We start from the raw sequence: 14,559 nt of genomic DNA, 5'->3' as shown, positions 1-14,559 counted from the left end.
ACATAGGCAAAGCCAATTAATGATATTATATTAGTGTTTTACAATTACAGTATTTTCTTTTATATAACAGTCTTTGATATTTGACGTCTTGGAACTGGGGAAGGTGGCCTGCCTTGGCTGGTAGAGCCTATAGCAGACTTACCAGCCCAGTTTGGGAGTGGAGGGGACGGCTGCCTCAGCTGGCTTGCGGGCCGGATGAGAGCCCTCAAGGGGCCTGATCCGGCCCTCGGGCCTTGTGTTTGACACCCCTGCCAGAGGTTAATGAATTGCAAGGAGTACACAACTGAGATTTTTCATTTGTGGGCTGGCCCTACCGGATTCATCTAATACCCAGGGGGCCGGCCCTTCCAAAAATCAACCTGGCACGAATCTGGCACACAAGTCCACAAGTTACTCACCCCCACCCCAAAGTGCTTTTAGCGGCCCACGAATCCAATGCCACGTTATCAGAAAAGAATACATGCACCACGGTCATCTGGCTTACAAAAACGGCTCCCTCCCTGATCGCCTGCTGACAGTTCTGAGTCACCCTAGGTGACTAAGCCGGTTGCTATTTACATGCCTGGCCTGTAAAGGCTGCCAGGGGAGGTCATCTCGGCCCTTCCAGGAATGGTGCCATCGCCCGGACAGATGGCCTAACGTCAGCGCTTATTTATAAACAAGCTCACCCCCCCAAACAGAAAATTTTGGGACGCCGTGATCCCGTCCCTCATTGGACGAAATCTCCGTCAAGATCCAATTTAAGTCCATCTCCCTTGCTTCCGGGACATTTCGTGACAGCCTAAATAAATACAGAGACACCACCTGGTAGAGTCCCCTACGCAGGATGCCAAAAAGATGCGGGGTGGTGGTGGTGTTGAGAAACGCACATCTCATGAGAAACTCGGTGAACTCGCAACGAAAGAATTCCCCGGCAGCAGCATTACCGACCCGTCAAAACATGAAGTTGAGATTAGTCAGTAGGAAAAATTCTTGGCCTGGGGGGCGGCGGCGGCAGAGGAGTTACCGAGGGTCCGCAGATGGTCGGAAGCTCTTTCGGCCGCGGGGCGACGGAAGACTTGGGTGAATTTTCCTGCTCCGAGTTTGAACAGAGAATCTGTTTGAATGCCGTAGTGGCGGAGGGAGTCTACCACTGGGAGGACAGATATTTTTGCTTTGCTGGGGATTTTTTGGGGTGAGGGGGTCAAGTAAAATCGGGAGAGTTGCACTGGGGAGTGTTTAGATCAGGAAAACAGCTGGGGAAGTTAGGTACCCCTTAGGTCTTCCACTGACCCAATTTCTCTTCCACTGACCCAACCGGGGCTCCTGCAGAAATGGAATGTGCGTTCCTAAATGACAACCTCGCTAACGCCAAATTAGCGCCCCCCCCAAAGCAACTTACGCACCTCTTCTCCTTCCACATACAGCTAGAGGAGAGCGTTTGAGCATGTAGCGCTTTCAAACCAGATAGGGGGATGTAAGAACATAAGAAAGGCCCTGCTGGACCAGACCGAGGTCCATCAAGTCCAGCAGTCTGTTCACACAGTGGCCAACCGGGTGCCTCTAGGAAGCCCACAAGCAAGGCGACTGCAGCAGCACCATCCTGCCTGTGTTCCTCAGCACCTAATATAATAGGCATGCTCCTCTGACACTGGAGAGAATAGGCATGCATCATGACTAGTATCCATTTTTACCAGTAGCCATGGATAGCCCTCTCCTGTATGAACATGTCCACTCCCCTCTTAAAGCCTTCCCATTTGGCAGCCATCACCACATCCTGGGGAAGGGAGTTTAATGCAAACCAAGCAGAAGCCCCCCCCCCCCCCAATGCATACAGGTTCCTTAGCCAAGGTAGGGAAGCTTTCCTCGGCAGGCCTTCGAAACCCACTTGCCATATACTCAAATCACTGCGGCTAAACCGATCAGGACCATTTAGAACGACCCTAAGCAATTGCCGCCAGTTAAAGAACAGAGTGACATTCATATTTTAATAAGCCTCTAGTCCTCCTTGGATTGTGGCATGCGAGAGGGATTCAAATTCACGGTCTCACGAGTCCTGAAGGTCCCATTATCATCTGTTTGCTCCACCTAAAGGAGTATTCGTCTCATCTACTGCAGCATCGCGCCAAGGGCTTGTAACCGTCCCTATGACGAACATTAACCTAGAAAGAACTCTGCGGCCTGATTCAGACTCTGCAACATGCTGTTGTTTACAAGCTGCAGCTCGATCGGACCTGGCTCGGGTGCAATTATATGAATGCTGACAGTTCAAACCGGGGTGTCTTGGTTTGTGGCAGGGCCTGTCTATCACGGTAATCGCTGCGGTTTGCTGTGACACGTGAATCTGCAAACCACCCTTTGCTCTCCGGCCACAGAGAATAAATATATTTATTTTGAAAGGAAGAGCGCGTTCTCTACCGGAGGAACAGACAATCCAGGTTCGATGCCCAAGGCAGGACTTCTTTATTTACTTATTTTAAACATTGATTAGCTGCCTTTCTCCCTTACGGGACTTGAGGCAGCTTACAAGAAAAATAACACATTACAAAAAAAAAAAAAAAAGATAAAAACTACAGTGATAAAAACCCATAAAATGTCAGTTTGAAAACTCCAATTAAGACTGCCGAAAAATAAGAAACTAAATCAGTCAAAAGAAGTCCTAAGTAGAACGGTCTTCAGCTGCCTCCCGAAGATCAAGTGATGGGGTCTAGGTGCACCTCCCTGGAGAGGTTGCTTCATAATTGAGGGGCTGTCACCAAAAAGGCCCTGTCTCCTGTGCGCCCCCCCCCCCAGGCGAGTGCCTGCCAGTGATGGTGAGCTCGGTCAGTCGGTCAAGCTTTATTGCAGTACGTAACCCGCGTAACCAGGGCTCAGTCTCCAAGCCCCGATCATCCTCGTCGCTCTGCACCCGCTCGATTCTGTCCAAATCCATTTTGAAGCGAGGTCTCCAGAACTGCACCCAGGACTCCAGGTGCGGCCTGGAGTAACAGTTGGCAAACTGCTTGCGTGAACAGCTCGCCAAAGGCTACAAAATCTAACCAAAGGCACACACCAAATGTGCGAACAGCTACACAATCTAACCAAAGGCACGTGCGGCTGGGCGGGTTGTTGCTTTTAGGCTGCTTCTTTTGGCACTTTGCTTCCGATTTCTGGGATTGGAGGAGGTAGGAAACGTGGGAGAAGGGGAACAAGAAATAACCCGCCAAAAACCCCTGCCCGGCCCACCCGGCGATCCTTCCCCCTTCCCCGCTCTGCCACATACAGGGTCCTACCATTTGGCAAAACTCTGACAGTTGTAGGAAAAAGACACCCTTCCCCCCTAAACCTCATAATTAGCCAAACGCAGATGGATTTTTGCAGCATGATGCAACCGGTAGCGGAGTGAGGAATTTGCGAGAGGAGCAAATGCCTTCAGGGCCGGCCAGCCTTAGGGTTGTTCGGAGACCATGGGCGACGGAGCAGCAAATGGAACGACTTGACCATATCATAATCTACAACCCCCTCCAGATGCCCTGTGCAAATTCAGTACCCGTTGAGACACTGGGCTTATTTTTTCAACCCTTCCTTCTCCCCTTCCCACCTTCAATGATTCTGCCCCCCGATATCTGAAGAAGGGTGGAAATTGAGTTAACTACGGGGCGAATCCTTTGAGGGTCGGTTTACATAGACACGCCCCTCCCCAAAAAGGCACCTGCCCAAATTTAGACCCTCATAGAAGCATAGAGTTGGAAGGGACCACCAGGGTCGTCTAGTCCAACCCCCTGCACAAGGCAGGAAATTCACAACTACCTCCCCTCCACATGCCCGGTGACCCCAACCCTCTCCCTGCCATGCAGGATCCCACAATCAAAGCACTCCCAACAGATGGCCATCCAGCATCTGCTTAAAGACCTCCAAAGAAGGGGACTCCACCACCCTCCGAGGCAGCGCCTTCCACCGTCGCACAGCCCTCACCGTCAGAAAGTTCTTCCTAATGTTTAAGTGGAATCGCTTTTCTATTAGTTTAAATCCATTACTCCGTGTCCGAGTCTCTGGAGCAACAGAGAACAAGCTAGTTCCCTCATCAACATGACATCCCTTCCAATATTTAAACATTAGCTAGTGACAGCAAGATCTGCACATGGGTCAGGGCCAAAACAAATCTACTGAAGAGCAAGAGAGAGAGAGGAGGGGAGGGGCTGTGGCTCAGTGTTAGAGCCTCTGCTTGGCATGCAGAAGGCCCCAGGTTCAATCCCCAGCATCTCGCTAAAGGGACGAGGCAAGGAGGTGATGTTGAAAGACCTCCGCCTGAGACCCTGGAGAGCCGCTGCCAGTCTGAGCAGACAATGCTGACTTTGATGGACCTTGATGGTCTGATTCAGTATAAGGCAGCTTCATGTGTATTCATGTATGTTCAACCATCTCTTTAAGTCATTTATTTATTTACTTGAACACATGAAGCTGCCTTATACTGAATCAGTCCATCAAAGTCAGTATTGTCTACTCAGATAGGCAGCGGCTCTCCAGGGTCTCAAGCAGGGGTCTTTTACATCACCTATCTGCCTCGTCCCTTTAACTGGAGATGCTTGGAATTGAACCTGGGACCTTCTGCATGTCAAGCAGATGCTCTACTACTGAGCCACAGTCCCTCTTCTGAGGGGCTTCACTTGTACTTTATTTAAACCCCGCCTTTCTCCCCAATGGGGAGAAAATGACTCATCTCACTCCCCTCCATTTTTGTCCTTGCAACAACCCTGCGAGGTAAGCTAAGTTGAGAGTGTGCGACAGCCCTAACATCACCCAGCAAGCTTCCACGGCAGAGTATGAGGATACGAACCGGGGTCTCCCAGATCCTAGCCCTACACTTTAACCACCACACCACGATGGCTCCCGTTAGATGTTTGCATTTCGATGACGTTGGGCCGGTCGCACACACTCGGTGTTACCTACCTCGCAGGGTCAGCAACAATATAATAACTTAGCACGAGTGTTGCATTTTCAGAGCATTCAAAAAGGCTTCTGCGGGCATTGTCACCGTAATCACAACAACCCTGTTAGGTAGGCCTGTACTGTTCTCCTACAGCAGGTGGGGAGGCTAAGAGAAAGGCCGCTTCTCGAGTTCATGGCAGAGGCGAAAACTGCACCCCGGTCATACTCCGCGCAACACCGGCTGCCTGTTTGGCACGCAATTCTCCAACTGGCACCCTCCCTCTCTCTTTTGTCCAGTGCCACGCCACCTGACCTATTATGTTTCTCTGCACCAACCTCGTTATGAATAATGGACGTTTTCTTTGCAGCGGCAGGGAATAATCTTGTGTACACATCGCGGTCGACGGGTGCGCCTGCCCGGCTTTTTGTTGGGAAACCAAGTCCCGCGCCTCCGAAGGGCCGTTACCCGCCCGCCCCCATTCGACGAACCTCAAATGCATAAATCTCCAGGAACTTACGACGTCACATTCATGATCCATACGACGAAACTTGTCATGGTACTAATATGGGACATGAATGCAGACCTTCCTCCAAACCCCCTACAAGGTTTTACAAACCCCATTTTATTTATAGTCTGCTTTTCTCACAGAGATTCATGAGTCGTGCTTCCACAGTGCTGGGGGGTTGCCCCCCAAAGAGCCAGCATTGCGAATATAAGGTGCACAAAGCATCCGGGCAAGGACATTTTTTACACTACCCCCCCTCCAAAAAGCAGAGAGTGCACATGGTTCTCCCGTCCCTGTTTGGGGAGGGGCTCTGGCTCAGTGGTAGAGCATCTGCTTGGCATGAAGAAGGTCCCAGGTTAAATCCCCGGCATCTCCAGATAAAGGGACTAGGCAGGCAGGTGATGTGAAAGACCCCTGCTTGAGACCCTGGAGAGCCGCTGCCGGTCTGAGTAGACAATACTGACTTTGATAGACCAAGGGTCTGATTCAGTATAAGGCAGCTTCATGTGTTCATGTGTGTACCCTCATAGCAACCCTGTGAGGTAGATTCTGCTGAGTGCAAGCAACCAGCCCAAGGTCTCCCTGCGAGCTTTGTAGCAGCAGGGATTCGAACCCAGGTCCTCATTCAACGCTCTAACCACTACACCATATTGTTCTCTTAAAGTGGGATGGGAATGGAATGGGACTCAACGGACACACTTTTTCTAAGCCCAGTTTCCCCACTACTCCCCTTTCTTTTTTAAATTTTCATCGCCCCCAATCATCTCATGTTTTTTTCCAGTAATTCTTAGTACCAATTATAGATTCCTAATTACAATGGAATATTTACAAAGCAAATCCACACTCAGGAGTTGAGGTAACAAGTAAAATAACATTGTACTGCTAGTCAAGAGTTGGGCAGCAGTTAAGTGTCAGGCTACGATCTGGGAGACCTCAGTTCGAATCACCCACTCTGTCATGGAAGCTCACTGGGTGACCTAGGACCAGTCACATGCTCCCCTCCTACCCTACCTCACAGGGGTGTTGTGTGGATAACATGCAGGAGGGGAAAAGCAGAGCTGTAATGAGATTTGGATCTCCACAGGGGAGAAAAGCAGGATATAAGTATCCACATAAATAAATATGTTTGGCGTGCAGTCTGATAAAAGAGTTCTGGAGAAATCAAAAGCCTTCTGGCGTTATTTTCATTGACCTTAAATAAAAGGTATCACGAATGTTAATTTTTACACAGAGAAAACCCCATTCAACCCAAATAGCTTCTTAAGGGTAACATACGGATCCTGCCCTGAATGTCTCTCTCTTCTTCTGCAGCTCTAGGGCCGCCGACGGGGCATCCCCATGGGAAAATACAAACCTTCGGGGGTTAAAATCCAACCTGACCGCGAAATCCTTTGAACACCTCAAAGTCATAATCTGCCGCCTTTTAATTGTATGCAAATTCTGCGGCCCAGAGCAACGAAGGAGGGTTTGTCCTCCCTCCGAACACCAAAGACAATCCCGCCCATGCAGCAGGTAAGCCAAGAACACAGAGGATCAAAGACTCTTTCTCGAGAACTGCTTCGTTTTCTTCCAAGGCAGGGCAGGGCGCTGTGGCCGTTTCCCACACACTCCTCAGCCAGCAGCTCGCGAGAAAAAACGAATTTCAGGACACCTGTCAGCTGCCTTCCCCACCTGGGGGAAATCCCTGCTCCGTTGTGAAGCTAGCAGGGTTACCGCACTTTGTATTCCCAGCGATGTATTAAGAGTTTGAAAATGTTATAAAAAAAACATCACTTTAAAAAGTTTTTTGGATACCACGGCTTAATAAATGGCTGGAAGATGTCTTCACAGCTAAAGGGGCCAAACGAAGTGCGAACAGTATTTTTTACAACGTTTTCAAACTCTTAATACATCGGTTCTTGTAGGTTATCCTATTAACTCTTAATACATTGCTGGGAATACATAGAAAGTGCGAACAGTATTTTTTATAACATTTTCAAACTCTTAATACATCGCTGGGAATACAAGTGCGGTAACCCCTGGGTTAGGCAATCCCCCCCCCCCCCGGGATCAGAAGATGTCTCTTTGCCACCTCTGGTATCTGCTGCACATTGAAAAACACCAAGGGATAGAATCATAAGAGCTGGAAGGGACCACCAGGGTCATCTAGTCAAAAGCTTCTTAAACTGTGGGTCGCAACCCCATATGGGGCTGCGTAACTGAATGGGGGGGGTGTCCACAACTTTTTTTTTTATTTTAAAATAAATTTCTTTATGATTTATTATCAGTAAATGCTTGATTTGTATACCTTTTTTAGATACCTATATACCCGGGGTCGCGTAAAAATTTCTCGGGCAAAAAGGGGTTGCGAGTGGGAAAAGTTTAAGAAGCCCGGATCTAGTCCAACCCCCTGCACAATGCAGGCAGTTCACAACTACCTTCCCCTCCCACACCCCCAGTGACCCTTACGCCATGCCCAGAAGTAGGGGGGGGGTCCTCAAGGATCCCTGGCCAATCTGCCCTGGAGGAAAATTGCTTCCTGACCCCAAAGTGCGATCGCCACTACCCTGGGCATGCAAGAAAGGGCCAGGAGAGACAAACACTGACGCAACCCTTTCTGCCCTCCCTTTTATGATCTGCCCAAGTTAATAGAATCAGCATTGCTAATAGATGGTCATCTAGCCTCTACTTAAAAACCTCCAGGGAAGGAGAGCCCACCACCTCCCGAAGAAGCCTGTTCCACCGAGGAACCGCTCTGTCAGAAATTTCTTCCTAATGTCTAGACGGAAACTCTTTTGATTTAATTTCAACCCGTCAGTTCTCGTCTGACCTTCTGGGGCAACAGAAAACAACTCCGCACCATCTGTATACCTGTACACATGCCGCCCTTAGACTAATGGCCACACGAAGCTCCTTCGACTGAGTCAGGCCCCCCGGTCAATCAACATAGGTATCTCCTGCTCTGACTGGCAGCAGCTGTCTATGGTCTCAAGCGAACGTCTTTCTCCATCGCCCAACCCTTTTAACTGGAGATGTCAGGGAAGGAAGTGGGGACCTTGTGAAAGCCAGAAAAGGATGCTACTACTGAGTCACAGCCCCTCCTCAAGGAGGCAGAGCAGAATGGAAATTATTCATAATATAATCCAAGCTGCCTCTCTTTTAGGGCTACCCCAAAGGGCTTTAGAGCCTCAAACCTCAGCAAAGGAACCAACCAAGTTAGAAGAAGAAGTAGAGTTGGTTTTTATATGCCAACTTTCTCTACCACTTAAGGAAGACTCGAACCAGCTTACAATCACCTTCCCTTCCCCTCCCCACAACAGACACCCAGTGAGGTAGGTGGGGCTGAAAGAGTGTGACTGTCCCAAGGTCACCCGGCTGGCTTCATGTGCAGGAGCGGGGAAACAAATCCAGTTCACCAAATTAGCCGCCGCCGCTCATGTGGGGGAATCGAACCCGGTTCTCCAGATCAGAATCCAGTGCTCCAAATCACCGCTCTTAACCACAACACCACACTGGCCAAGAGAAGCCCAGAAGCGTGATCTAGAGATGCGCTACGGGGCAACTGGTCTCTAATTCCCTATATAGTACCCTGGAAAGGGCGATTGGGACTTGTGGGGTGAATATTCCACTGATTCATTGGGAATTCCTTGAATCCCTGCTCTTGCTGTGGAAGTTTGCTGGGGGACCTCAGGCCAGTCGCGCCCTCTCAGTCTATCCCACCTCACAGGGTTGTTGTGAGGGTGAAACCGAGGAGAGATGAACAATGCAAGACACTCCGGGTCCCGGCTGGGTCTCAATGCGGTAAACAAACAGCCCAATTCATCAACTCGAGAATCACCAGCTCGCTTTACAAACCGTCGGTTCGAGACGGCTCGTCGGACGGCTGGTCAGGTTGCCAGCGGCAAGTAAAAACCACTTCCGGGCAATCAGGCTGGAAAAGCCTGACATCCGGAAGGGAGCCGCATTTCCAAAGAGGCTGGTCTCCGGCTGTTAGCGCGGGCCTGAGGGCTTGCCCAAAAACATTTGCAAACTGGTCATTTTCGTGGGCTGTTTTTACAAGGCTGCACAACACCCCTGGGCCGCCTACCTGCCTACCTTAGCGGCAGACAGGAAGACGCGAGTTCCAATCTCCACTCAATTATAAAGCGGGCTGAGAGATAATTCTGCCTGGCCTGCTCCACAGGGCGATTGTGTGTTGGCCAACCCGGAAAAGCCAGCACAACCCCAACCCAAATGTATATCCTGTTCTCTGTTTAAAGAGCCTTTTTCTTTGACATTCAATATTTTTAAACTCCTCTCCTCTTCAACAACTTATGAAACAGAGTTGTGTATCAGCTTTCGAGAGGCAAAGCTCCCTTCGTCAGATACTTTCGAACCCTTATACCTCAAAAATCTTATTGGACTCTAAGGTGCTTCTGGACTCAATTCCAGCCAGCGTGGTGTAGTGGTCAAGAGTGGTGGTTAAGAGCGGTGGACTCTGACCTGGAGAACTGGGTTGGTTTCCCCACTCCTACACATGAAGCCAGCTGGGTGACTCCTTGGGCTAGTCACACTCTCTCAGCCCCACCTACCTCACAGGGTGTCTGTTGTGGGGAGGGGAAGGTGATTGTAAGCTAGTTTGATTCTTTCTTAAGTTGATTGACACACAGAATGTCCCAGATTCTTTGAATGCCGCCTATTTATTGAATAACAGTTCGCCTCAAATATTGGAGACGGTGGCACAGTTTTCAAAGTTTGTTTTAAAAGCCCGCCAAACAGTTAGATGGTATTATCAACAAATAATGTTATTCGATGTAACTGTCTTTATTCTTTATTTTTTAAAGGGCACCTTTTGATATTTCCATTCCTTTCTCATCCTTTTGTATTGTGCCTTTTAATGCCAATAAAGGAATGATTGATTCTTCCTTCAGCGGTAGAGAAAGTTGGCGTATAAAAACTGTATGCTAGCATGGCTACTCTAGGAAATTACATTACAAATAAGAATAGCAATAAAGGGTTTTTTTTTGGGGGGGGGGTCCCAACCAACCCTGAGAACTGCAACGGGCAGGGATCGGCAGGCCCTTCCAGAAGCCAGCAATTACAGCGCCAGCCCTAAACAAAGATTAACCGAAGTGACGCACGTCCCTTCCCCTCCGCCTACACCTTCGTTCATCGGACTCCGAGTTCGCTCGGCGGCCTGCCCCACCGGGAGAGTCCGAGGCAGGGAAACCGAGCTTCTTAAGCCAAGCCTGCCAGCTCGGCACCGGCTTTGGGGGCCGAAAGAGGACGACCGTGGTGCCACGGTCGAGCTCGCCTCGGGAACGCTGCGAACGAACCCATTTCCTTGGGTGGAAGAGAGGCGAAAACAAACCCCACCCTCCTCCGCAACGAGGACCCAATGCGCTTTAAGTCGTTCTCCTCTCCTTTATTTTATTCTCACAACAACCCCGTGAGGTAGGTTGGGCTGCAGGTGTGTGACTGGCCCAAGGTCATGAAGCAAGCTTCCCTTGGCGGAGTGGGGACTCGAACCTGGTTCTCCCAGATCCTAGCCTGACACTCTAACCACTACACCACGCTGGATTTCAACCATCGCAACCCCGTGCGGCTACGGACGATGTGGAAAATACCTTTTTGAACCCTCCCGAAGATTGGTTTTGTACAGTGACAGAAGAGGGAAGAAATGTTCACTCATTCCTAGCTTGCAAAGAGGGGAAAAATGCAATTCTGTCCCACGATCTTTTTTTCCTCTCTAAAAAAAAGGGAAGTAATAAACCAGCTTTCCAGGTTTGTTAATCCTGGTGGTCAAAAGCATGCCCTTTTCCTCTTTTGACCTCCACCAAAGTTCAAGACGAAATAAGCATTTTTTCTTTGCTGCCAACCAAGCTTGGCAAAAAAACTACTGGGTAACTTCTGAGTTTCCATCCAACGCTCCCCACAGAATGCAGTCATAACTATAAATGGATTATGTGCACAAGCGTCCTTAAATGTAGTTCCAAAGGAGGTCTGGTTCACGCATACAGACTGATCAGCACCTCACACGCAAGCCAAGTTTAAAATCTGAACTAATTCCACGGAAAAGCATTTCGGCAATACAGGCTGGGTACCCCCATCTGAAAATCTGAAATGATCCAAAATACAAAACTTTTCGAGCGCCAAAGTGACGCCACCTGACGTCATGTGACAGGCCGCAGCCAAAATGCAGGCGCACAGTGGACAATTTATTCAGCATCCCCAAAGGAATATAGATTATCAGCAGCTTACAAATTTCAAGTCAGGAATTATGGTGATGCCAAAAAACCACAGATTGTCCTGTGGGTGGCTGAGATACTGACACCTTTGCTTTCTGATGGTCCAGTGTACACAAACTTTGTTTCATGCACAAACGTATTAAAGGGATTGTATAAAATTACCTTCAGCCTATGTGTATAAGGTGTATGTAAAACATAAATGATTTTTGTGTTTGGACTTGGTTCCTGTCCTCAAGATATCTCATTATGTATATGCAAATACTCCAAAATATGGAAAGATCCAAAACCCAGAACACTTCTGGTCCCAAGCATTTCAGAGAAGGGATACTCAACCAGTGCTGGAAGAGGAGGGCATTCTACCACGTGCCATTCAGTTCCGCACCAGCCCATTCACACACAAAGGTCATCCAGTGGTAAATAGGCGCGTGCATAAAAGAAAACCGGCCACCGACTATGAATAAGAAGCATCTTGATGTATTCCTCTATATGCTAACATTAACCAGGATAAATTTTGCCAGATGTTGAAAAGGAACAAATTTTCCAAACCTAAATAGTTGGTTCGACAAAGTAAGGGAGATCTATGTTTTGATTAAATTGACTTACCATCAAAATAACAAAAACATAAGAGGAACTAGATGGAATATGGAATCCCACAATATCCAGAATGGAGAACACGCTTAAAAGTCTCGATTCTGTTGGTGGTGGTTAATAAAGAGATTGTTTCGAAAGTAATATGTTTTACAGGTTTTAGAACAGGGGTGGGGAACATCAAGCCCGGGGGCCATATAAGGCCCACGAAATAATTTGGTCTGGCCCTTCATGGGTCCTGGCAGGTCTCTAGCTCAGAAGGATCCAAGACTGGAGATCCGCCCCTTCCCGCAGCCAGGAATAGCCTCTATCCAAGGCGGATGTGAGTTTATTTTGCTGAGAAAAGGAACCTTTTTTCCCCATTGCAGAAGAGTCATTAGCTATGGAGCTGCTAGGAGCGCCCAAGAATATAGCAGGCTAATTTTTAAGTTGATAATTTTGTATGGCCTGCGAATGATGTGATAAATATCCAAATGGCCCTTGGCAGAAAAAAGGTTCCCCACCCCTGTTTTAGAAGTATTGGCCGATATTTGTTTGGAAAGAAGTTCGTTTTTAATGCTGTATTATTGTAAATCTTAATAAACATTATAAGTTGAAAAAAAACACACACAAAAAGAAGAAAACCGGCCACAATTCAGACAAAACACTTTGCAAGGCACAAAGCCATGGAAATGCAAAGGCCTGCAAGGTAGTCCTACTACTTCGCATCCTGGTTCTAAGCACCGGGCACACCCCTGCAAAGTTGGCGAGGTCTATTATCCACCTAATGCAGACATGAAGGTTGGGCAGCTCTGTGACAGAGGTGACATTCGAACCTATGACTTGTTGGCCCAAAGCTTCGCCACCTTGCTAAGCCCGCAACATAAAGGAGCTCACGCCTGCCCCTGTTCCGCCAGCCCCAGGGAGGCAAACAGGTGTGGCTTGCAGGCCCTTGGCGGGCTGCTTATGAGTAGGTGTTCAGCCTCATGGCCTCTACAAGAAAATTATATTTACCTGCAGTAGAACGGAAACACACAAAAGCTGCAGGCAGGCCCGGTTCAAGGAGGTTTGTCACTCCAACCGAGGTACGCCCATCCCCTCCTGGGCCCGTAACCCTGCTGGCTGGATCTAACCCAAGACCCCTCTGGGTGAAAAGTCCTGCCTCATTCGGAGCTGAGGTCCAGGAGTGAATGCCAGTCCCTTCCCAAGTGGCTTGGCCAGAGAACTGACCCCAGGTTCACCTGGTCATCTAGCACGTGACATCCACTTAAACCTGTGCCAAGACCAGAATGACAACTGGGGGGTGGGGGGGGGGAGAAGAGGTCCGATCACCTGCAACAGCCAAACATGCAGCAAGGCCAGCGTTCGCCAGACTTGTGACCAAATGGAAATGTCAGCAGACATTTCAGATGATCCACTGTGTACCCAACCGCAGGAAAGACCCTGTGGCAAGTTTTTAAAAGGCCCTCAATGCAAAACACGGTGGCTGATCCACCTTACTGGCCTGTCTATGACTGAAGTGCAATTATTTCCTGGCATCTGGATCTGAGCGTATGGAGTACAATGCAGGCTCTGTACTGAATTAACCCCACACCAACCCTTCACAGGTCAATTACATAGTGCTTCTAATGGTCAAGATATACTGCCTCAGGACATGGAGGTTTCATTTGGCAATAACAAACAGCTTTAAAAAAGTGAGATAGAATTCTCCACCACGAATCTATCGAAGCTGCTGGCTGTTACCACAAACAGTGGTGTGAGTTCCACAATACAACTGAATACTGCGTGGAAGAGTGCTTTGCGCCCTGACAATTCACGGATGTCAAAACTGCCCAACACTATTCACCAGGATGACAAATAGAACCTCCATGGTCAGAGGCAGTAAGAAGACCAAACACTGTGGGGCTCAGCATCACCAGCTTCCTAAGGGCTGCCGTTGGAAACAGGATGCCGGACCAGATGGAACTTTTCGAGCTAATTTTATTTAATTTTATTTCATTCCCCATTTTTATCCCCAAGGAAGAACCAAAGGGGCTGACAACATTCTTTCCCTTCCTCCAGCAACCCTGTGAGGTAGGTGACGCGGAGAGTGTGCCACTGGCCCAAAGTCACCCTGCAAGCCTCCGTAGCAGAGTTGGGATTCGAACCTGGATCTCGCAGACACTCTGCGCTACACATTGGCTGGTTAAAGGGATTTAAAAAAAAATTATAACATGAAGTAGCAAGTACTCCAAGGATCGCTGTGTTAAATTCAACACACAAAACAACAGGTAAAAGTTCTGTCAGGGGACTCTTAATAAAAAGGCTGATACTCAGGAAGAGACAGACCTCTTTCCACAAAGAGCCAATGTGGTGGTAAACCTCTGCCAGGACTGTACCGTGTCAGACTGCAG

The 14,559-nt window shown here is 48.7% G+C and overlaps 1 protein-coding gene across 2 annotated transcripts in view; it reads right to left on the bottom strand.

Annotated features, from left to right (window-relative positions):
* Positions 1-14,559, bottom strand: part of MPRIP (myosin phosphatase Rho interacting protein) — a 122,976-nt gene that overhangs the window by 106,860 nt on the left and 1,557 nt on the right. The gene's annotated exons all lie outside the window — the stretch shown is intronic.

This window comes from Euleptes europaea, chromosome 21 (assembly GCF_029931775.1).
Source record: "Euleptes europaea isolate rEulEur1 chromosome 21, rEulEur1.hap1, whole genome shotgun sequence".
Taxonomy (NCBI): Eukaryota; Metazoa; Chordata; class Lepidosauria; order Squamata; family Sphaerodactylidae; genus Euleptes; species Euleptes europaea.
This window is presented reverse-complemented; position numbering and strand designations above follow the sequence as displayed.